General features: G+C 42.2%; 1 protein-coding gene across 4 annotated transcripts in view; it reads left to right on the top strand.

Moving 5' to 3' along the window:
- Positions 1-25,857, top strand: part of ST6GAL1 (ST6 beta-galactoside alpha-2,6-sialyltransferase 1) — a 71,734-nt gene that overhangs the window by 20,012 nt on the left and 25,865 nt on the right. Inside the window, exon 1 of one of the 4 annotated variants that reach the window (XM_081006954.1) lies at positions 7,407-7,682. The exons of the other annotated variants lie outside the window; for them this stretch is intronic. The gene's annotated coding sequence lies outside the window, so the exon portion shown is untranslated. Of the gene's footprint in view, positions 1-7,406; positions 7,683-25,857 lie in introns of those variants that run through there. 4 annotated transcript variants of the gene reach the window in all.

The following is a 25,857-nucleotide window of genomic DNA, read 5'->3' as shown; positions in this document are numbered from 1 at the left end:
CCGGGCCTTAGTTTGCCTACCCATACTTTATAGGGAAACTTCCCCAAACCCATTGGTCTTCGTTATCCTGTACCTTTTCTAGTTCCACAATATCCTTTTTTGAGTCTGGGTGACCAACCACATCCAAAGTAAATGTACTCTATTTTTTTTTTTAAATGATATTTATTGGAATTTTTGTTTTTTTAAAAGTTACAAAAGAAAACAAAGTAGAAGAAGAAGAAAGAAAGAACAAAGAAAAGAAAAAACAAACCACATCCAACAATACAAATTCCAAAAAAAACAAAAATACACCACAAACATTTAAAAACAAATCCATTATTCTCAAATCCTCAACTGTCATTACCTTCTTTCTTTGACCTCCTCCTCCTCCCTTTTTTTGTATCCTAGTTGGTAATTGTCGCAGCAAATCCTTTCCATATTTCATAATATTCTGTCATTACATTACCTTAAACTATTTTAATCTTATCTTACTATAAAAAACCTTGAAACTTAAAACTTAAATCTTATTTTTACCAACTTCTCATAACCATAATATTCTTACATAATACTTTAAACATTTTTACTAAAGCCAAGTAATTTCATTCCAACATTTTTCTAACATTCATCAATTTTATAAAATTGATAGTAGAAAAAGAAATAAAAACAATCCAATCTTCACCCAGCGTCCCTTCCTCCTGGTCCCGGGTTTTGTCAGTCCTTATTATCCCATCGATCTAGCGCATTAACCTGGTAACCTTATATCCGAGGCCCTTAAGTCTCTTCCATGTCCCTTCCGCAGCTCTTCTTCATCAAAGTAAATGTACTCTAAGCCTTAGCTCAACTTTTCCCAACCTGCTGCTTTTCATGTACTTTCATGTACTACAAGTCCCATCATCCTCAACCATTGACCATGCTGACTGGGACTGGTGAGAGTCGTCATTCAAAACTTCTGGAGGGTAACAGGTAGGCAAAGTCTCCATTAGTGCACCATAGATTTACGAAGGAACATTCAGATATGAAATGGTGGTAGCTAATGTACAGTGTGATGAAAAGTAATAAAATAATCTCTGGATCTTTCTATTTAAAAGTTGGTGAACAGAGATGAAAGGCCTGCAATAGAGAAACCAATAATTTCTAAAGAGAGAACGAGATCGTTTATCTAGTGAACAAGTTGTTCCCATTAAATCTTTCTATGTTAAAATTGCATCAGTTTGTAAACAGTGATAAAAGGACTGCACCAAGTCAGTAAATGATGCTTCTTTTCTTAGTAGAACTTTTCATTTTGCCTCCACTTTAGACCATGGGTCATAAAGACGTATGCCTCTTAGACTATTCTCATTAAGAGTTAATTTCGCACTCTTCGGTAGGAATCCTGGAAACTGGTATTGATTACTGAGAGTTCTTTGTTGCGATTTCCTGGTTTCAGCTAACATAGATGCTACTATACACAGCTATTTTAATCACAGTTCTCTTTTGGGAGAGGTCTGGTGTCTTAATTCTCAGCATATTGCTTCTAGTATGCTTTTGTCAATACAACTAATTTTCAAATGTGGATTTTATTGCATGGTATGCTAGTATGCCCTGTTGTTTTGTCTGTTTCTTTACTGCGTGGGGACATGTTTCTTGCTATATGTTTTCCTTTTTAAAATATCATTGATGTCTGATTTGTATTGTGCAATCTGTCATTGTTGGTTTGTTTGATTGTATTATAACATCTCAATAAAGCAGCAAGGGACTTTAACCCCCCCTCCAAAATCATGATAGTTAATTTGCTAAGGTTATTGGGCCCAGGATACCATAAGGATCTCCTAAATAACTTATAAATTTCTTTTGTGAAGTTTTTGCCCTCTTGGTTTCTGAGTTTTCCAGTACGTTTTGCCATCTCGGCATAGTCCATCAGCTTGGTTTGCCATTCCTCTCTGGTAGGGACTTTGTCTTCTTTCCAACTTTGGGCTAGTAACATCCGGGTGGCTGTTGTTCCCTACATGAAAAGTCTTTTCTGCTCTTTTGGAATATTGGTACCTGTAATTCCTAATAAATATGCTTCTGGTTTCTTAACAAAGGTTATTTTAAACATTTTCTGGAATATTAGCAAAAAGATTAAAAAAGGTATTGCGAGAATTTATTCATGAAGATCAAGCAGGTTTTCTTCCAGGCAGGCAGATGAAAGATAATGTTAGAAACATAATAAATACTCTGGAATATCTGACTGCTAGTGTAATGAGTATGGGTTGCTCGTGCGTAAGTTGCCGCCTCTCCTGGCTATGTTGCCTTGTTAAACCTTTCTGTCTGGACAGCCCTTCACTTCGTGGCTGCCTCAGTCGCTAGCAGAATCCGTCAGAGGGCGTTTCTTAAACCTTTTCCAACATAAAAGTTGCTTGACGCCAAGTCTCCTCCTACTCTCCCTGCGCGGAAGTCTTCTGCGCAGGGAGGGCGTGGGTAGCGGAGGACCCGTGCTCTCCCCGCTGGTGTCCGGTGAAGAGTCCTGGAGCCCTCTCGCCGATTCCCCCATCTGCCCCTCTTTATTCCTGGTGTTGCGCTGATTTGCTTCCCCATCTGCTGAGCTGCCTCTCTCCCTGCTGGGCCCTTCTCCAGCATCATTTGAGAGCCTTCCCTCCGCCTCTAGCTCCGATGTCAGTTCCCTGACAGCTAGGAATGAGAAACAAGCTATATTAATGTTTGTAGATGCGGAGAAGGCATTTGATAATATATCATGGGAATTTATGTTAAAAAATTTAGAACTCATGGAGGTGGGGAACGATTTTTATAATGGAATAAGGGTGATTTATACAGAGCAAAGAGCTAAACTGATTGTGAAAAATGTAATTACAGAAGAAGTGAAGATACTGAAAGGTACAAGACAGGGATGTCCTCTTTCGCCACTGCTATTCATAATGGTTCTGGAAGTTCTTCTGAGTTCAGTCAGACGAAATGAATTAATAAAAGGGGTGACAGTAGGTCAAAACGAATATAAAGTTAAAGCCTTTGCCAATGACCTGGTAATAACAATAGAAGATCCCTTAAAAAGTTTAAATGAGGTGTTAGAGGAGATTGAACAATTTGGCAAGGTGGCCGAGTTTATATTAAATAAGAAAAAAACCAAAGTAATGGTTAAGAATATGGACCAGAGTGTAATAGAAGCAATGCAACGAGAAACAGGGATTGAAGTGGTGAAGAAGGTAAAATATTTGGGAATATGGTTAACTTCAAAAAATATTGATTTATTTCAAAACAATTATACACTGGTGTGGAATGGAATTAAAAAAGATCTGGAGGTATGGGGAAGGATGAAACTCTCTTTTTGGGGTAGAATCTCAATGATTAAAATGAGCGTGCTTCCAAAGATGTTATTCTTATTTCAAATGATTCCTATAATCAAAGGGACAACGATCTTTAAAGAGTGGCAAAGAGTAATTTCAAGATATATTTGGCAGGGTAAAAAGCCTAGAATACAATTTAAGTTATTAACAGATGCGAAGGAAAGAGGAGGCTTTGCCCTGCCAGACTTGAAATTATATTACGAAGCATCTTGTCTCTGCTGGTTGAAGCCATGGATAAAATTAAAAAATAACAAACTGTTAGACTTAGAAGGATTTGATAACAGATTTGGATGGCACGCGTATTTATGGTTGGAGAAGAAGAAAAGTCATAAGGGTTTTGAGAATCATATCTTCTGGAGATCCTTAATAGAAATATGGGATAGGTATAAAAATGTATTAGAACCTAAAGTCCCACACTGGTTGTCTCCATTAGAGGTTATGAGTGTAAAGAAAATTAATATGAGAGGGAATTGGATTACTTACGGTGATTTAATAATTAAAGAAGGGGGGAAATGGAAAATGAAGCCATATGAACAAGTAAAAGAACATGTGTTTGATTGGTTGCATTATTTCCAGGTAAATGAAATGTTTAAAAAGGATTTTAAAGAGAGTGGATATACAGAAAAAGAATCAAAATTTCAAACAGAGATAATAAATAATGATTATAAGATAATGTCAAAAATGTATAAAATGTTGTTGGAATGGCAAACGATGGATGAGGAGGTAAAGTCTGTTATGATACATTGGGCCAGAGACTTTGGTTATAATAGACAATTGGTTGATTGGGAAAAAGTATGGAATGAAAATATGAAATTTACTGCATGTACTGCGTTAAAGGAGAATATTATGAAAATGGTATATAGATGGTATATTACACGGGTTAAGTTAGCAAAAATGTTTAAAACATGTAATAAGTGTTGGAAATGTAAAGAAAAAGAAGGATCGTTTTTCCATATGTGGTGGGAATGTAAGAAGGTAAAGGGTTTCTGGGAAATGATATACAATGAGTTGAAGAAGATGTTTAAATACGCATTTGTAAAGATACCAGAAGCCTTTTTGTTAGGAATAATAGGAAGAGAGATAAATAGAAGGGACCACAAACTTTTTCAATATGCAGTAACAGCGGCAAGAATATTAATGGCCCAAAAATGGAAACAAGAGGAGTTACCGACCCTTGAAGAGTGGAGAATGAAACTAATGGACTATGCAGAATTGGACAAATTGACTGGGAAGATCAGATATCAGCGGGATCACAAGTTCATCGAGGACTGGGGAAAGTTCACAGATTATCTGAAAAGCATATGTGACAAACAGACAACGCTAGTGGGTTTTAAAGAGGCTTTGTGAAAGTTAAAGATGCATTGTAAAAAAGAAATAGAATTGAAAGGATAATACTAAATGGCAATACTAAATATAGAGAATGCGTAAAAATGAAAAATATGGATGATTGGTGGAGAAGCTGGCGGAAGTCCAAAAAGTTGAAATTTGTGAATAATGTTTGAGATGGCAAATTTGTAAAAGGAAAAATTTAATAAAAATTATTATAAAAAAATAAATAATTTTTTATTTCTGATTAGCCAGTTACTTGTATTTTTATTTTTTAAATTGGTGTTTTATGTCTTAACATTGTACATGATGATGTCATAATATGATGTCATAATATGACATGATATGGCGGTATAGATTGATTGATTGATTGATTGATTGATTGGGTGGGTATGCAGTGTCTATCACTGGTCTTCAACTGGTGGGATGGGACCCACTAGTGGTAGGGAACCACCAGTGGATCACAGCCTGATCTAAGGTGGATCTCAGTGTATACTACATGGCTTGTGGAACATGGACCACTTATAAACACCATCTCCAACTCCTCAAAAGATTCCATCAACGGTGTCTCCGAAAAATGTTACACATCACTTGGGAAGACAGGCGAACTAATACCAGTGTACTGGAAGGAGCAAAGATCACCAGTGTTGAAGCAATGATTCTTCAACATCAGCTTCATTGGACTGGTCATGTTGTACGAATGCCTGATGATTGTCTTCCAAAGCAACTACTCTATTCCGAACTTAAAAGTGGAAAGTGTAATGCTGGTGGTCAACAAAAGAGGTTTAAAGACTGTCTCAAGACAAATCTAAAAAAAACGTAGTACAAACATCAAGAATTGGGAAACACTTGCCTGCGAGTGCTCCAATTGGTGAACAGCCTTTACCAAAGGTGTCATGGACTTTGAAGACACTCGAACTCGGGACGCAAGGGAGAAATGTGCTAAGAGGAAGGTACGCTTGGCAAATCCACACCGTGATCAACTCCTGCCCAGAAATCAATGTCCCCACTGTGGAAGGACATGTGGATCCAGAATTGGCCTCCACAGTCACTTACGGACACACTGTTAAAACTGTGTTATGGAAGGCAATCTTACTCGGCTATGAGTGATCGCCAAAGAAGAAGAAGAAGAAGAAGAAGAAGAAGAAGAAGAAGAAGAAGAAGATATGGCAAGATATTGAGACATGGGTCCCCAAATGCATGTCTGGGTTAAAAGTGGGTCTTTGGGTTGGAAAAGGCTGAAGATACCTGGTCTACATTACTTTAAGCATGGGACAGATTCCATGTCTAGTAGTATTAACAGAAATATCTTGTCTGTATTTGGAGTTCAGGCCCAGTGGGCAGTGCAAGTTTCCACAGTTCAAAGAAGGAAAACCACAAAGGTTCCCTTCTGAGGCTTCCATAGTTTTTGGTTGTGATTTGAGGGTGGTGTTGCACTGAGCACCACTTATCTCAATATCTGTGGTTTGCCCATTTGTGCTGCACTTCCTTGTGCATGGAAGAAAAAAGAACAAGGAAGCAAATTTTAAGTTACGGTAGTTTCTGCCAGTTGGTTCTGCGGGCTTCCTAGCAGGGTTCATGATGCTCAGTTTCAAATTCCTTTTGTTTTGATGTTAACAGATCCTTAGGTAATGCCCAGGCATAGCAGGCCATGAACAAAAGAAAAGGGATGGGGGGCAGTGTTTGAAATTCCCATTGTTCTAGGTGTGTTTTGTGACAGGGAATTTCATTAGCACAAGCGGTTTCTGAGCTCTGGGCGCAGTACTGCGCCTAAGATTTCAGATTAAAACTGCAGAGTGGAAGGAAAGGAAGACCTTTTTCTGCCTCCCCTCTTCCAACTACTCTCTGAAGACTGAAGAAGAGACCCTCTTAAGAATATTAGGGGGGTGGGCAGGGGAAGGACCAGACCATGTGAAAAATGAACATAATATGTTAGCTGCAGTTCATTCATTTTCAGCTTTGTACTCTTGTCTAGTGCACCTAGACATTCTGTTTTTGCGCCCATAACCTAGGTTTAAGGTCCATTTAGCTCCTAGCTTCCATATCTCAGTTTCTAACACTGGGGGTGGGGGTGGGGAGCTGCCAGAAAGAAACTACAGCTGCTTTTGGCTTATGGCTCTTTTGGATTGGATGTGGCTGCACTAGTAATAGCTTAATGGTTTTCTGTTTAACTATAATTAACCTGACAGCAGGGTTTGAATATTGCATTCAGGAGAATTGTGCTGGCTTGGCGTTTATAGTACGGGAACAAACAATTAGTTCCCCATAAGTAAAATGTTAAGTCAAAATGTTTATTTATAAAGGTAAATAGGGTGGGCTGCTCTGTCTCCCTAAAAAGAGGGTGGGAGTGCAGAAAAAAAAAGAGAATAGAAAACTCCACACATGTCACCATTTAAGAGTGTCCACAATGTAGGTTATAGTAGTATTTACTCACCACGTCATAGATTGTTCTTTGAAACTATCTGTTGTCATGTAGGAAGCACGGCAATGTATGTGCAATTCCATGCCTCTCTGATCTTAAGAGAAGTCTTCAGCCAGATTCTGACTTCCCTCACCCCACCCGAATCATTTTGGCAAAACAAAATCCTTTGCAGGCAGGATTGAAGCCACACCTACAGAAGAAGATCCTTCTTCACTGCTGGCTGTGATTCAGGCTGGTGATGTGAAGGGATATTTGCAGGGAAGCCCCACTTACAGCTGTGTTAGGAAATGCCCAGTGGGAAATTCTGTAGCACAGCTGATGGCTGTAGGCTTCTTGTTGCTGCTGATCGGTGCTGACAGAATCACCGGGAGCACTCTGAGTTGGTTTCCACTGGCCCCATTTGGCACCAGGTGTGGGCAGGTGGGTATGATTTGGGGAAATTAAGCCGGCAGACTGAACGTTCCCCACCGCTTCCAGAAATTTTCGACCAGGAGGGTTGGGAGTGCACAGTGCAGCTCCTTGCTTCAGTGTGTATGAGGGCAACAAAGTCCTGAGGTGCTCCACTCATTGGTCCTGGATCTTCCAGTGTGATTGACGTTTCCCAGCAAGGACACAGACTGGAGTGGCTAAGTAAGGTGAGTATCAGAAGGAACCCTGAGGACATTTCAAGAAGTACCAGTGTTGATGAATACTAGAGAAAAAGCAACTTGGTAGCAATCTAATGGCTGTTTCAGCAACATCACTAGGAAAAGCATACAGTGGTACCTCGGTTTTCGAGCCTCGCTGTTGATGAACATTTCGGTTTACGAATGCTATAAAACCGGAAGTAAATGCTTTGGTTTTCGAACACGCCTCAGAAGTCGAACATGCCATGTGGCTTCCACTGAGTGCAAGATCCTGAGACTTAGCTGTCGGCTGTTGAGTTTTCGGTTTCCGGACGTTTCAGAACTGGGTCTTCCGGAACGGATTACGCTCGAAAACCGAGTTAACACTGTATATGGAAATGCTTCCTTGAATACTTTTATTTACCTTTTGGAAGTTATAAAAGAGAGCGTTGGGTTGGCTAGATTTCTTCTGTTAGAGTCTTTAAAACCCTTACTCCTGGCCCACTATTGTGGTGGATTAATTTCTCTCCAAACCAAGCTGCAAAGGTGTCTGTCTCTTCTTGATCCTTCTATATCGCAAATGTCTTTTAATTTGAGGACTGTGGGGTGGGGGGTTGAGTTAGAGAGCTCCATGCAGGAGATCCCCTTCATGTGATACTAATCCTTTTCTGTCTGGATTTCCCAGTCCGGCATGCGTTCTGCCTCTACCCCCTTCATCACCAGGGAGTTAACAGCTTTAGGGCTCCAGCACTATAGCAACATTCCAGTCAGTGAGCTGTCTGCCTGAATGACCTCAGCATGTGGGAGAATGGTTGTATTCTCAGTTATTATGTTGGGACTGCTTTGGAAGGATGTGTAGCGAGGAAGAGGGAATGGAGAAGAAGCTAGAAATAGATGCCCAGTGCCAGAATCCTCTCTCAAGTATAAACAGCTACCCTGTTTTTACAGCCACTTCGTAAGACATACACTCCAGCAAGGCTTGCCCTTTGGACTTGAGCAACTATGACTTAAGATTTAGGTGCTGTTCTTTTAGAAAGGCTTTAGTTTAGTATCTCAAGCTTTTCTAGACGATTGCTTTATTGTGTACTGTTGTTTCTTGGTTGTGACAGCAGACTGAAATTTCCTGCCCACCCCCCAGGCCAAGCAAGTCTGTTGTGGGAAAATTAGATCTCGGTGACACTGGAAGATGCAGTATTATTATTTTTAATCAGTGGAAACATATTATTTCCCTCTTGCCCACTTCTAGTACTGTTTGGAGTGCTGCACAGGATGTGGCATTGCAAATATTATGGGCATCTGTTGGTTCGTGTCAGTGACATCTCTGGTGATCTGTGACACACTTGGCATTTATCACACCATTGAGAGAAAATGGAAAATGGAAAAGGCCAATTGCACAGGCTCTGGAGAATCAGTGACTCACAAAAGCATAAAAATATCATTCTGGCGAAGTCTAGGCAGTTGCGTTCTCAACTTAGCATGGGAATCTAATCTGTACCGAAAATACTTTGCAGTGCAAGATGTATTATTACTGCACACCGACTGGTATTTCCTTCTGGCCTCCACCCTCATTTCTTACAGAAATCCTATGTTGTATACCCAGTCTTTATCAAATATTATGCATCAAGCTTCTTGTTCATTAAATGAAGGCGGTCAAAGAAGGCATCCATCTAAATTCTCCTTGAGAGGCTTAGAGTTACCCATGCAGTTTTTTGGCATTTGGAAATTCCTGTACTTTTTCAAGCCACTGCCATGGAAGTGAGGCATAGTGGAGTCAATCTGTTCTGCTCATGTCAATCCAGCCTTCTCTGAGCTAGGGAGTGTGGGCAGGAGAAAGAGGAGCCTTCTCCTTCTGTATCCTATTCTGGTTTACTCCATATCTGAGGTGTGTGGGAAGATGCACTGAATGAAACATACCATCATGATACTGGGTTAGGAAACATAACAGATTGATTGGGCGGTGGGTGGGCGAGCTATGGGATCCTGAGGTTTAAATGTGTTCCAAGAGAGAAAGAAAGTCACAAAAAAAGGAATTGCTAAATAGATGCATTATGTTCCTGTTTTCTACTAAACATCAGATGAGCAAACTCATTTGAGGGTAGGAAGGACAGCTCCAAACACTATGCACTGTGAATAATAATATGAGAAACCCAAGTGCCATTATGCTTCATTACTTTTTATATAAAAAAAGAAGGAAGTAATTATATAAGTAGACTATAAGTATACCTATATAATGAGATAATTTACCAGTTCCGCACAACTTAAGATAGTCTGTCTGGAACAGTGACTTAACTAGACCAAGGTGGAGAGTGCTGTTTTGACTTCTCACAACCAGTGCAAATAAGATTGTAGTGAAAACTCTGTGAGCACCTTTTTGTTTCCTCGAGTTTGCTAATATCAGAACTTGAAACATCCCTGACATGGGGTTCAGTCCTTGGTTCCCCACTGTCTTCTGTTTTATTAGGTCTGGTGGATGTTGTCTCTGTCTCCTTGCCCTTGCTCCACAGAGTGGTGTACACCAGCTTTCTGCAAACTGGTGTCTTCCATAAGCCTCATTGACCAGGGCTGTTAATGTTTAGGAATGATAGAAGTTGCAGTCTGGAGAACACTGGGTTGGAGAAATTCATACTATGAAGGCCTATCTAAACAGTACAGTTTTCAGAAGACAGAAGGCAGAGATGGTTCCTGCCAAACCTCAACTGGTAAGGAGTTCTACAAGGCAGGGCCTACCACACTAAAGACTCAGTTTCTAGTGAAGGCCAAGCAAACCTCAAGGGCATGAGGAACCGCCAAAAGTGACCCATCAGGTTCTCAGTGATTGAGGTGGAGTATAAGGGATCAGATGGTCCTTAAGGGACTTTGGGCCCATGTTGTTTAGGGCTTTGTGAATTAACACAAGAACTTTGAACTTGGTCTGGCAGCAAATTGGCAACCAGTGCATGACAGGAACACCTGAAGGACCACAAGTCCCCCAAATCTGCTGTAGAGGGAGTACAACTTTTCCCCCAGAATACGACTTGCCCACAGCACATCCTTCTTAAATTGATTGCCCTTCAGTTGATTGGCCAAGATCCTGTCCATTACTGATCTCAGACACCCATTCAGCACTTTTACTGCCTCACCCGAATCTCATGAAAAGGAGAAACTGAGCTAGGTGTTGATGATAACATACAAAAGGCACCTCACCTGACTCAAACCCTCTAGATGACATGACTCAGCAGCTTAATGTCGATGATAAACAGCACTGGAGTCAGAAGGAAAATATGAGGGGACGCTGTACCATAGATGTCTTGATGTTGTGCTGTAATCTCCCCGCACCATGTTTTGAAAGTTTTTTTTCCAGGTAGGCACCCTCAGTCCTGCAACTCATTCTCTCCAGAAAAAGACTATGGAGGGCAGGACTCAAACCAATAGCTCTTCAAATTACAAGAAAGGAGACTAAACAGCAGGAAGAACTTTCTGACAGTAAGAGCTGTTTAACAATTGAATGGTCTCCCTCTGGAGGCTGGGTGGCCATCTGTCATGGATGTTTCAGCTGAGATTCCTGTCTTGCAGAGGGTTGGACTAGATGACCCTGGGGTCCCTTTCCAACTCTACAATTCTATGATTCTTTGTGAGTGCGTGTAGAAACTAGTCTATTGTACAAAGGTAAAATGTACGCTTGTTGCTTTGCCCATTTTTGCCTCTGGTCCTGCCTACCACTGGGATGTAGGCCCTTGGAAGATTACCGAGGTGGAAATGTGACCCTCAGTCTGAAAAACCCTGCTCTAGGCCTATCCAGGTGTTATTTAAATGGGTACCTCATCACACCTGGGTTGGGTGAGAGTGCTATCCCCATCCTTCCTTCTGTTGCCTTCCATGAGTCTACAGGTCCATATCGGATCCCCATATATTTTGGAAGTTAGGGAAGTTTTTAATGCGTGGTGTTTTATCGCTTATTTATTTATTTATTTATTTATTTTCAAAGCAAAATTACAACAAAAATTAACAAAGATTGAATCCAAAATAAAACAGTACAAACAAGAAAAAAACAAAACAAAAACAAAACACAAGAGAAAAAAAGAACACAAAAAACCAAAACCAAAACACACATCTATAAATAAAACGATATCATCATTCTAATCTAGTCATTACATACATACATTGACTTCCTTCCTTTGGTCTAAGACCTCGAAATTTTTACTCTTTCTAAGCTGTTGTGTCAGATATAGATTACCTCTATCTTTATACTTTTCACACCATTTTTCTCTTTCTTTAACCCTGCAAATCATCATTCATTACATACTGATATGCTTTTATCCCTTTTTTATCATTCATTCTGTTGGGAGCCGCCCAGAGTGGCTGGGGAAACCCAGCCAGATGGGCGGGGTATAAATAATAAATTATTATTATTATTATTAACTCTAAAGCAAAAACAGGTACCAAGAAGGCAGCAGATTTAACCCACTTGTCCCTGCAAGAGCAGCCCTGCAATCTTCTAACGCTGTACAACTTCAGTTTTCATCGACATCAGGTAACCAACCTATCATCAGATTAGCAAATGAAATTTAGAGGCGCTGTAGTTGAAATAAGATTTCATTGGCTGGATTGAACAGATTGTCCCTGATAATCACACTTTCAGAACGGTTGGTGTTCCTGCATTGGGCTTGGACTAGATGCGCCTTGGCATCCCAACTCTATGATTCTGTGGTGGTATCAAAAGCCACAGAGAACTCCAGGAGAATAAGCAGAGTTGCTTATCCCTTGTCCCTTTTCTCAGCATCGTTCATTGGGCTCATCGAAATAGTTTCTGTACCAAAACCAGGCCTGAAACCAGATTGAGATAGGTCTGGTATGCTCATTCTAGTCCTAAAAAAAGAAATATGCAAAATGACAGGTGACTCATAAAGTGGGGAAAAAAATTCAAGGTCCATCTGGTCGTATTCTTTCCCCTTTCACAAGGCAATGTCATCTTCACTCAGCCACACATTTACACCTGCCAGTATGTCAGCCCACAAAATATCACAGTAACTAACACTGTTACTGTTGTGGAAGTTAGCTTATTTTATATTTATGCTGTAGCGGAGGAAGTATGAGGAGACAGCTCAGAGAACAAAGAAGGCTTAGATATAGTCCTCCTGAAACACTGGAGGTAATATTTTGCTTTCATTCTGCTACTGGTTGATGTGGGTAGTGGATATAAAGTTTCCATCTGACTCTGCTTTTCTTGAAATTGTTGATGCTGCAGATGCTGATCTCTGTATCAGCATCCCTCAGTAACTGTCACTTGGGTTTGTAAGGTGTCTTTCACTGCAAGGAGCGTTGAACCAGAGAAAAATAAAACTTGTTCCTCTTTTCGCATTTCTTAAAATGAACCACAAGAACTTCAGCTCACTTACAATAAATAAACAACACTGAGACCTTGGGAAACTTCTTTTGTAGGTAAATTGGAATATCGCACAAAAAGCAGCGCAGGACTTCTCTGCTGAAACAGAGATGTGTTGGGAATGGTGTGCGAGTCAGTGAGAGATTTCCAGCTGAATTGAAAGAACTAAATATTTATTATTCCTGGAGCAAAGAGAAGATCTGCATACTGTCACAGTGCTCAACTTTTTGATGACCACTCAATATGCAGCAAGGGAGGGAAAAAAAGTTGTTTCCCTAACTCAGTTGAAATTTAAAGTGCCAGTAGCTTGAAAACAGAACCCTCATCGCTGGGAGAGAGGTTTATCTTAAATTCCTCACTTTCATCCTGCATTTGTGTATATAAGAGTATGCCTGTTGCAAGTTCAAGAAAATGCAGGTAGTAAAAGGAGTGCAGCTCCAGCATTTGGTTGAGCACAAGTGCTCAGATTCCTTACTTGTGCCATTCCTTTCCAGTCATGGCCAAACTTGGCCCTCCAGCTGTTTTGGGACTACAGTTCCCATAATCCCTGACCACTGGTCCTGTTAGCTTGGGATGATGGGAATTGTAGTCCCAAAACTGCTGGAGGGCCAGGTTTGGCCATGCCTGCTTTAAACCAAGTTGCACTGAAAGCTGTTGAAGCATTTCTGTGGCTAATAAGGAAGGAGCAAAGATAGGCAGTTTCACTGCCTGCCTCTCTGTCACCCTAAAAATGGGTACAGGATGTCCGAAGGAAAAGGAAGTAGCAATGCTTGATAAAATGCTACATTTTTAAAGGAACCCATGGAAGCAAAAAGCCCATTATGTCAGCACGTCATTGTGTCACTCTATACAACGGCAAGTGGATAGTTCCAAAATGGGATTGCCACCTCTTGGACCAATCGGGAAATATTCAGAATCTAAGGTATGAAAAGTGAGGGGAAATATAAATTCTTAATTCAGAGATGTTTATGCATTTCATTGAAGTTCTGCTTTTAAAGACAGGACAAGAAAAGAAATACTTCTAAGAAATGTACAAAGAGGACTACTGTTAGCTTTCAATTTCATGTCAGTGTTTTTTCTGTGGATTGCAAAGCTGACTGCTAATTGTGCTGTTACCTTGCCATTGGAGAGTCTTATTCACTTCAGTGAATCTGTTCAGTTCCGTGAAGGAAGGCCGGACACGAAGAACGTTCAGCAGTTCTATTGACCAGCATAACTGATTTTTGTTTCATTTCTATCTGATTATGCAGGTGGTAATGGAACACAGTTTAAAAGGTCTGTCAGATTCTCTAAAAGAGCCAAGGGCAACAAAACAAATCTAGTTTCCTGCATGGAAAAAATACAAGAGTGTTTATTCTGACTTTACTTTGCTTCACAGTGAAAGTCAGCATTATGAAATCATGGGTGAAAGCCAGCAAACATTAGTCATCCTCTGAGTAGACCCATTGAAATCAACAAAAACTATTGGGTCTGCTCTGAATATGACTTAGTTGGATACCTTTCACAGCCAAAAAAAATAGAGCAACAGAAGAGCAATGCTGGATCAGACCAGAGTCTTTATCTAGTCCAGCATACATTTCCCACAGGGGCCAAGTAGGGGCCATCCTACAGGATGTCTACAAACAGAACAAGAGCTCTCTCCGACTGTTGTTTCCTGGGAAATAGTATTCATAGAGACAGTATATACACATCAGGACAAGTAACTGTTAATATTTGTCTAATCCCCTTTTAAAGCTGTTGTGAGTTGATGCCATCACCACATCTTGTGGGATCAAGTTCCACTGTTTAGCTGGGTGCCATGTGAAGAAGGACTTCCTTCCGTCTGTCCTGTTTTAAAGTGTTTTCACATTGAAAACAACCATTTGGTATTTTTGGACCACCAGACTTCTTGCTTGATGGCAGTCGGCTTCAACATTTCTCATTTTGCCTGAGTTTTTGTATTTTTTAAAGTGAAATGCTGGGGGGGAAAAGAAATAATTGTTACGGAAACTCCAGAATGTTATACAATGGTACCTCGGGTTACATACACTTCAGGTTACATACGCTTCAGGTTACAGACTCTGCTAACCGAGAAATTATGCTTCAGGTTAAGAACTTTGCTTCAGGATGAGAACAGAAATCGTGCTCCGGCGGCATGGCAGCAGCAGGAGGCCCCATTAGCTAAAGTGGTGTTTCAGGTTAAGAACAGTTTCAGGTTAGGTACGGACCTCCAGAATGAATTAAGTACTTAACCCGAGGTACCACTGTATATACATCTGTAGACATTACATTCTCCACCCCCTAGGCTGTGTTGCAAAAAACATGGATTTGGGAAGGGAATTTTTCACATCTCAGAATGGACTTGCTCTTTAATAAGCAAACATGTATAGGTGTTGGTTCTGTATATTAAATATCTTTTAGAGAGAATTACATGCTTACATGGTGAAGGAAATTCTAGTTCCAGCAATAGCTTTTTAAAGTGAGGCAGAACCACATGAGCATGGAAAAACTCCAGAAAATGCCACATGACTGATAAGCAAAGTATACTGAATTCAAGCAGAGCACGTACTTGGGAGCCATAAGTGTGTGTGCTTGTTGCTGTTGGCTTGACCTTTTTCTAAGCTCTGTTGGTCATGCCTCCTGTTTTATTGCCAAAGGATCTTGTGTTACCTAGGAAATGGCCACTCCTGTGTGCAGCAGCATACTCTCCAATACAATTGCCCACATATCTCTTACTTCTCAGAACAGTAAAAATTGATGGCTGTTGAGACCTTTACAATGTTATTGTACCTTGTTTCCACAGCATTTCTTGTGAGGAGCAGTATTTTATGTTAATTAATAATTTTAAGAGGGCCAAAGGCATTGTAGTGTACATAGTAATTTATTGATTGATCTCAGTGCTGTCTCTGGTTTAAAAGTTTTTGTTCAACACACACACGCTGCATCACCACATTCCACAAAACCTATCAACAGTGAAAATAATGAAATAACTGTAGCCACCAAGGAAAATGAAGCTCTGTTCTGTACCTTCTGTTTTGAGAAAACAAACTACAGTGGTACCTCGGGTTACATACGCTTCAGGTTACAGACTCCGCTAACCCAGAAATAGTACCTCGGGTTAAGAAATTTGCTTCAGGATGAGAACAGAAATCGTGTGACAGTGGTGCAGCGGCAGTAGGAGGCCCCATTAGCTAAAGTGGTGCTTCAGGTTATGAACAGTTTCAGGTTAAGAACGGACCTCCGGAACGAATTAAGTACGTAACCAGAGGTACCACTGTATTGTCTGTAATGATATATAGCTAGTGGTTTGGGCCCGATGCAATTGCAACAAAAGTATTTAGTTCTACTAAGTCCTGACATTTAGGGATGCGGGTGGTGCTGTGGTCTAAACCACAGAGCCTAGGGCATGCTGATCAGAAGGTTGGTGGTTCGAATCCCCACGACGGGGTGAGCTCCCGTTGTTCAGTCCCAGCTCCTGCCAACCTAGCAGTTTGAATGCATGTCAAAGTGCAAGTAGATAAATAGGCACCGCTCCGGTGGGAAGATAAACGCCGTTTCCATGCACTGCTGTGGTTTCGCCAGAAGTGGCTTAGTCATGCTGGCCACATGACCCGGAAGCTGTCTGCGGACAAACGTCGGCACCCTTGGCCTATAGAGTGAGATAAGCACACAACCCCAGAGTCATCCATGACTGGACCTAATGGTCAGGGATACCTGTACCTTTAAGTCCTCACAGTGAAGTTGAGTGGAAAGAAGAAATGTTTGTTGAGCTTTCCCAGTAGTGAGAATTTCCAGGGATGCAGTGCTTACCCAGATTTAGTTTATTTTAGAAGGAGGTTACTGGAGCTTTGGTGTTTTGTAATATTTGCGCTTGTTTACAGATATACTTGTTAAGCATAGGCAGAGGTGCACCAAAATCCCCCCTCCCCCCACCATAACTCCACAACCAACAGCCTGAAGTGCTGCTAGCTTCCAAACCCCAAACTATCTCTCAGTACCTCTGCTTCCTTTAGTCACACTCAGACTTCAGCCTGTCCCCTTCTTTTCTCCACAGATACCTAGATTACATCATCCTTAGCTTGGCAGGGAGTAGGGTGCTTGTGTGTTTGTTTGTTTGTGCCCCAGTCAAAAGACCAAAGGAAGGTGCCAGACAATTAGTTTCGATGCTCATCAGCTTTAATTCCCTGAACAAAAGGCAACTTTGTTATGGGATTATCAAGGAACTTTTGAGGGCATTCTGGCCTCATTAATGCTTTTCCACCCCAAACCATCACTCTTACACCATTCTCCCCCCTTTTTTTCAAGCAGGTGAGAAAGGAATGCTTATGTCACATGTGATCCAGAAATTTCCCCTTGAAAAAAACTAACACCGTACTACTACTTTTCATTTGCATACCATTTTGACTCAAAGCCTAGAACAGCGCATCTAGGTGCTTCCCCCACCCCTCCAGTACATACTTGCACATTCATTTCTAAAGCAGGAGTGGGCTTTACTTTCTATGTCAAAGAAACTCCACAGCAGAGGAGAGCCAAACCTGCGCCCTCCCCTCCATGCTTCTGTTTGGGGGCAGGTCTCAGCTGCTCTGCGTGCAAACCGAACAATAGGTTGTTGCTGGGGAAATCCCATTCATCCCCCAGCTAATACAGTCATTGCAAGTTGGAGCGCTGTGTTAAAACCTGGATGCATAAGTGCTGGCAAAATACTCAAAGGTACCGGCCTCTGAACTTTCTGTCACAGTTTCTCGTTTTCTTTGTGTGTCGGATCCACTCGTGGGGGTGAAGGATAGGGGAAATAAAAATCACTTTCCCCTTTCCCAAGGGCACCATTACAGCTGCACTGTGTGGAGTGCTCCGATGACTGTTTGGACCATTGTCCCTGCAGTGAGTCTTAGATCCTTCCTCTACGCATTGGACTATAGAGCTTGCTGGCTGTTCTCAGTGGAATGGCATGGCAGCCCTTCCTGAGTCCAGGGTCACCAACATAGCTCCCGCGGGCTCCCTGGCTGCCCACAAAGGCTTTCACTGGTGCCCCAGGGCAGGTGCCCCAGAGTCAAAAGTCTCTAGCCCTTCTAGAAGAACATAATGGGGCAAAATATGTAGATAGTACCTTACTGATTTTTGTAGAATGAAAGTGTGTTGTGCTGTGACCAACTTTTCCTGGTACTGAGGAACACTCCCTGTTGCTGTTAGACACAAACAGCATGTGTATGTGTTTGTGTATAAAAAATCATTATTGTCCTCCACAATCAGGACTAGCAGGACACAGCTGACTTCTCTTAAGGTTTTCCAGGGAGGCTGTCTGTCTAGTTTTGGTTTATACCATGCCCCATGCCCCCCCAGCAGCTATTTTGTAACTGCCAGAACCCTCTCAACATTCAACATGCTCCTACTGGTCCGAAAAGGTTAGTGCCCCCCTGCCAAAAGTGCTTGGTTGATCGTTGTTTGCAAACCCCTTGAGATACAAATATCTGTCCTGACATTTATGGCTAGTTTATTCCCAGAGCTACATGGTGGTCTGCACTGGCAAAGCAATGTGGTCTCTTCTGGCTGCCCATTTCTGCATTGTGCATGCAGGGGGCATATATACTGGGTACAGTAGCATCAATGTAACATTAATACTGTTGCCACACATTGGCTGATGAGGTCCATGCATGGCTGATGTGTATTACCATTAGTTAGCAACCTCAGGATTTCTGGGCGGTGGCAAAGTTTGCAGGGATACTGTGGGCATTTCAGTTAGTGCAGCAATTGTGCTTTTTGCTCCTGGCTGAACATAGGAGTCTAACTATGTTATGGTAACCTTGGTGGAACCGTAGGGTTGACCTGCCAGTTTTTGTACAACAAAAAGAAAAAAGACATTTGTGATTTGATTTATTATGCTTCTAGGCCTCTTTCCATTCAGATGAACCCCAAAAGGGCATACAAACAATGGCACAACAGTATACAGTGGTACTTCGGTTTAAGAACAGTCCGGTTTAAGAACAATTTGGTTTACAAACTCCCCAAAACTGTAAATAGTGTCCTGGTTTGAGAACTTTACCTCGGTCTAAGAACAGAATCTGAACGGTGGAAGGGCACCAGCGGTGGGAGGCCTCATTAGGGAAAGCGCGCCTCGGTTTAAGAACGGTTTTGGTTTAAGAATGGACTTCCAGAATGGATTAAGTTCATAAACCAAGGCACCACTGTATTTATGTTTGTCTACATTAGCCCTGCCAAACATACCTATCAGTGGCAGTTAGGCTTTGGTTGAAAAACTGTCATTGTAGCATTCTAGACAATACTCCTTTTTTATTGTTTATTTATGCATTTTCAAGTTACAATCAGTTAAATTTGTTCCAGTTACATACACCATCTCCTATCCCATCTCACCTAGACTTCCCAACCTATCTTTCCTTGACATCCTAGCCCAATCCCTTTGGTTTGCTGCAACTCCTAAAGTTCTCCACTCTTTCCCATCTCTATCTTTCACTCTTTCTTTTGTTTGCTGGTGTTCATGTGTTTAACCCTACTTGTAGGGTAGGGTTATACTACTACTTCTTAGATACTCTTCTAGTTGTTCCCCCTTTTTTGTCAGGATTTTTCTCTCCTTCCACATTTTAGCGTTTTGTTGCTGCTGTTGCGTAAAGGAAAAGGGTTTTTTTACTTTATCTGGAATTTCCTGTCCTATTGTAGCTAACAGGAATGCTACTGGCTTCTTTGGAAAGGAATATTGAAGCATCTTCTTTAGTTCTTCATAAATCATTCCCCAGAATTATTTTTTGGGGGGGCGAGTTCGCATCGCTGCCACATATGGATTAACGAACCCTCCTTATCTAAACATTTCCAACATACTGGATCCTTCTAGACAGTACTCCTATAGCTGTAAGTCCTGACATTCTCCTTGGCTATTAAACTGGGATATCACTGCAAACTGCTGCGTTATCCATGGGAAGAAACCTCTTGAAATTTTAGAGAAGCTGTGGAGGGTAGCTACTGATGGGGGCAGCTGTGTAGTACTAGCATCTAAAATAAACAGCAATGCAGCCTCTGCAACCGCTGCAGAGCTCACAGTCCTTGTACCTATTCAATGGATGGAAGGATAATCTGTAGGTGAGGTGCTAAATTTCCCAAATGCTGAAGCCATTGCGGGGATGAGGAGAGAACCGTAATTTTGGGGAGAAGCCGAAATATTTGCAATCATAACTTTGTCGCTTTCTTATCAAATCTAAACTTTATGTTTTAACAACATAAAATGTGCCATAATTTAGCACAACTTGTGCTAATGAGATGTTTATACATAGCAATCATATGCATGTAAGGCCAACTGTTTAGTGGTGCTTCCCCACCCCACCCCCAGCTAAGTGTGCATAGGATTGCTGCCTGAAAAACTATAAATGCCTCCGTACAATCTTATAAATTGCAAGCCCAGCTGAGTTCAGTGGAAATGTCTTTCAGATAAGTATGAATAGTATGCGCAAGGAAAAGGAAACCAGGCATAGGACATTTGCTTCTAGTATCTCTAGATCAGAATTCACCAGAAAAATATATGGAACTATTCACAGGAAAAAGGACTCTGTGCACTCCTCTCATGCAAATGGCAGCAACCTCTAGTTGCAGAAATGCATTTTGCATTTGAATGATGAACATGTCTACAATATACACAGGAACTGTTCTTTTCTAATGTGGCAGAAGGGGACGCGGGTGGCGTTGTGGGTTAAACCACAGAGCCTAGGACTTGCCGATCAGAAGGTCAGCAGTTCGAATCCCCGTGACGGGGTGAGCTCCCGTTGTTCTGTCCCAGCTCCTGCCAACCTAGCAGTTTGAAAGCACGTCAAAGTGCAAGTAGATAAATAGGTACCGCTCTGGCGGGAAGGTAAACGACGTTTCCATGCGCTGCTCTGGTTCGCCAGAAGCGGCTTAGTCATGCTGGCCACATGAGCCGGAAGCTGTACGCCGGCTCCCTTGGCCAATAAAGCGAGATGAGCGCCGCAACCCCAGAGTCGGCCACTACTGGACCTAATGGTCAGGGGTCCCTTTACCTTTTGATGTGGTAGAACTCAGGGGGAGCTAATGTGATGCAGAGCTAGCTGGATGGGCCATTAGCAGGGGACAAAGTCCAGTGATGGGCTGATCCTGCATTGCAGGGGGTTGGACTAGATGTCCCTCTAGTCCCTTCCAACTCTACAATTCTATGCTAAGACTGCCAGGCAAAGGGAAGTGGGGCCCCTTCTTTGCTGGGTGCTAGTGGGTGGAGGCAGAGACAAGGTTTAGGGTCTCAACTTTGAATGACGTAGGTGGCGGAGAGGTCCTTGGAGTGGGTTATCAGCAAGAAGGAAGGGCAGAACTGCATGTGAGCTGGGAATGACAGCCCAAAAGTCATGTTGCAAAAAAAATATGGTGGGCCACCCTAGCAAGTGAATATGAACTTGTGAGTCCCCATATCAAAACAAAACCTGGGAACTGCCGCTGTAGACCATACTGATCTAGATGGCTCAGTGGTCTACCTCAGTTTAAGGCAGCTTCCTGCAGAGTTGGATTGCAGACATTTGAAAACAGCGAGATTGATGAGCTGATTCTACAGGGCCCATGCAGTTTTTCTTATCATTTGCTTAGGCTGGTTGCCGCTTCTTTGCTTTTCACTTGAGAGGTTTCTTGTTGCTTCTGTTCTGCTGAGCAGCTGCCTTTCAGCTGTGACATTTTGTCACCTCTCGGATGGCACCTGTTCTATCCCCACCCATCCCTTTTCTGAGTTTTATGCAAAGCTCACGGAGCGTTTTCTCCTCCTAAGAGTAAAATAGATAAACCACCACCATCAGCCAGATGAATCACAGAACAAGCCTGCAATCTAAATTTAGAGACACAAACTAAGAAACCCAACTTTTTTCCTCTTCTCGGTTCACATTTAGTTATATATAGTTAGTAAAGGTAAAGGTAGAGGTACCCCTGCCCATACGGGCCAGTCGTGTCCGACTCTAGGGTTGTGCGCCCATCTCACTTAAGAGGCCGGGGGCCAGCGCTGTCCGGAGACACTTCTGGGTCACGTGGCCAGCGTGACGAAGCTGCTCTGGCGAGCCAGCACCAGCGCAGCACACGGAAACGATGTTTATATATATAGTTATTAGAAACACTTAAATTGAGCTGCTCTGCAGCTGTTTGTTTCCATGCAAGTTGAATTCAGAAAAATCCCACCAAGCAACTATTCCTTTAGCCTCAGTTCCCCAGTTGTAAAATGGCAGAAAGGTAGTTGATTGTTATTGAGCTGATGTTACCTAGTGAGACCTGGGACTAAAAAAAGAGGAAGATGAAAAATATAAATTTAGAATAGGGGTAGAAGTTTTTGCAGTCTGTAATTTTGGAAACACAGGGCTGCATCTGCTCTCTGCACTGTATATATCATACCCCTTTAAACAGTCTTAGGTAAAGGGACCCCTGACCATTAGGTCCAGTCGTGTCTGACTCTGGGGTTGCGGCGCTCATCTTGCTTTATTGGCCGAGAGAGCCGGTGCACAGCTTCCAGGTCATGTGGCCAGCATGACTAAGCCACTTCTGGCGAAACCAGAGCAGCGCACGGAAGTGCCATTTACCTTCCTGCCGCAGCGGTACGTATTTATCTACTTGCACTTTGAGGTGCTTTCGAACTGCTAGGTTAGCAGGAGCTGGGACCGAGCAACGGGAGCTCACCCCGTCGCGGGGATTCGAACCACCGACCTTCTGATCGGCAAGCCCTAGGCTCAGTGGTTTAGACCACAGTGCCACCCGCGTCCCTTTAAACAGTCTTGGCTTCCCTCAAATCATCTTGGGAACTGTAAAGGGTGCTGAGAGTAAGGAGGAACCGCCCCCTCCCATTCACCTCACACAGCTATCATTACAGAGTTCCCCAGGAAGAAGGATTGCCTGTTAAACCACTTTGGGAATTGTAGCTCTGCGATGGGGCCTTCATTACCTGTACCAGTGTGATTTATTTCTGAGGTATATATGCATAGTAAGATTCATGACAACAGCCCAGTTACTTTTGGGGTCCAGGATAATAGAATGTAATTCTTCAAGATGTGGCAGTGAGCAATAATATCAGCAATAGAAGTTTGGCAGTAGTTTTAGGTAAAACGAATAGAACTGCTGGAGCAGGCCAGTTGCTTTTTTAGTGATGCCTTCTGTGAGACCTGAGGATAAAGGAAAACAAGTCCAAAAAATGATTTTGACTGTGTGGCAGATCCCCAATTTCCAGTAGCAAGCCTGTTCTGACACTGCAGTGCCAGTTTGACTTGGTGGGTAGAATGCTGCACTCTTCCTGTATTTCTGTTGAACTTTATGTCTTAATGTATTATATATTCAGATGTTAGCCATCCTGGGACCGGTTCTGGCCGGGGAGGGTGGGATATAAATAACATTTATTATTATTATTATTATTATTATTATTATTCTATTCCTGCAAAGATCTGAATATACCTTCCGAGTAGCATAGGAAGCTTCCTTAAGCTGATTTAGACCATTGGTCCATATATGCCAATACTGTTGACACGGACTGGCAGCAGCTCTCTAAAGTTTCAGGCAGGAGTTTCTTCCAGTCTAGTACGTTACACAAGTATTGCTGTTTTTTCCTCCACTTCCTGAAGATTATAATCCCAAAGATGCTTATGAAATCTAAATTATTTAACCACATTATTAAGTATCATTCCGTACCTATGAATCACAGCCTTTTCAGCACTTTGCAGTGAAGTCAGATAACATCAGACCCATAGGCATAGCTTTCAACCTTCCCTTTTTTTGCGGGAAATTCCTTTATTCCAATGCCGTTTCCCGCTGCTATCCCGGATTGTTAGATATCCCGTAGAATGTCCCCGGGACAGGTGAGGCTGCTGATCCCTTATTTTTGAATCTGAAAGTTGACAGCTATGCCCATAGGTACAGAACATGCTGCCAAGGGCTATCCCTTGCATATGTTGGCCAAGAAGGGATTGTTAGTGACCTCGTGGTATTTTCCATATACCTATGGGTCAATGGAAGTCTTCTTCAGGAGAGATTGCCCCAAAATATTGTGTGGTTACATAATATTTCTCTTCCTACAGAGCTTTCTGTAGCCTTGTCCTATAAGAAATATATATGGAGACCTAGGAGGAAGGGCTAATAGAACTTAAAAGGAAGATCTGCTTAAATAATTTCATTCCTGTAACAATAAGTTCTGTAACTTATTATCTTTCAGGTTTGTAAGGGAAACTCTTTCTCCTTACAATCTACCTTTCTTTCTTCAAGTAAAAAGGGTGGGGATTATACATGAAGATCTTAAATGAAATCCATGACTTGGAGCGATTGTTCAATTATTATTTTTAATTGCATCCCCTGCCAGAAGTGAGTGAGATTATCTTGGAGCACTGATGAGATCTGTAAAGGTTATTTTAATTGCAGAGAATCTGCGTTGGAGACACTTGAGCATTCCAAAATGTTACATTTAGAAGTAAATTATGAACCTACTATTAATTACAGCCCAGTGCAAAATGACAGCGGAATAGGAATGGAAGGAAGACGATTGGTGAGCTTGAGCAGGTTTGGGGAAACATCTGTGGAAATAGTGGACTGATGGGAAGAATGCTGTTTCCTAGACTGGAATGTCGGTTACATTAAGGTTACTGCTCCTCAAAGAAGGATACTGTTGAGCTGAAAAAGCAGTAGAAAGGGGGCAACCAACGGGCCAAAGAGCTGGAGAAACTCTCTTGCAATGAAAGATCACAATGTTTGTGGCTTTTTAGTTTAGGAAATATTTAGAATGGGAAATATTCTTCATTAAGAATATGCTCATTGTGCTTTGCAGGTAAAATCTAGGCATATTTACTCAGAAATAAGCATCATGGAAGGGACGCGGATGGCGCTGTGGTCTAAACCACTGAGCCCTAGGGCTTGCCGAGCAGAAGATCAGTGGTTTGAATCCCCGTGATGGGGTGAGCTCCCGTTGCCAGGTCCCAGCTCCTGCTAACCTAGCAATTCGAAAGCACGTAAATAGGTGCCGCTCCAGCGGGAAGGTAAATGGCGCTTCCGTGTGCTGCTCTGGTTTCGCCAGAAGCAGCTTAGTCATTCTGACCACATGACCCAGAAAAAGGTGTCTGCGGAAAAACGTTGGCTCCCTCAGCCAGTAAAGCAAGATGAGTGCCGTAACCCCAGAGTCGTTCACGACTGGGCTTAACTGTCAGGGGTCCTTTACCTTTACCTTTTAAGCATCATGGAGCTCAATGGCACTTACTTCCAGGTAAATATGCACATGATTATAGTCTTATGCAGTGGAGGGTTATTTGTGTAAAATATAAGGTAAAAGCTCTGAGTGCCGATACAAAACGGCAGCAAAAGAAAAGATGTGGTCGTACTCTGTGCTGGTGAGTACCATTGTTTCAAGTGTTGTTAATGATCACTAAGGATCAGGCAGGAGTAGTATAAAACAAAGACATTATTTAAACCTGCTTTCTTTAATTCCTAACTCTCTCTGGCTCTCATGCACGTGCTCTCTCTCTCCCTCTCCTTTCTGTGCTGAATCACTTCCTGGTAGCTGTCCCTTACCTTGTGCCTCCCTCAGCCTTTCAAATTCCTTTCCCTAACTGCTATCCAAGCCTCTTACAGTGGTACCTCTGGTTGCAAACGGGATCCGTGCCGGAGCCCCGTTCGCAGCCTGAGCAGAACGCAACCCACGTCTGCGCGTGTGCGGGTCACGGTTCGCTGCTTCTGTGCATTCGTGTGATGTCATTTTGAGCGACTGCGCAAGCGGCGAAACCTGGAAGTAACCCTTTCCAGTACTTCTGGGTCGCCGCGGGATGCAACCTGAAAAGATTTAACCCAAAGCGTCTTTAACCCGAGGCATGACTGTACTTAGTTCAGCATGCATTGATACAGCCACGACACATG

This window comes from Podarcis pityusensis (genome assembly GCF_964106645.2).
Source record: "Podarcis pityusensis genome assembly, chromosome: 5".
Taxonomy (NCBI): Eukaryota; Metazoa; Chordata; class Lepidosauria; order Squamata; family Lacertidae; genus Podarcis; species Podarcis pityusensis.
The sequence above is the reverse complement of the archived record's forward strand: the minus strand, read 5'-3'. Positions and strand labels throughout refer to the sequence as shown.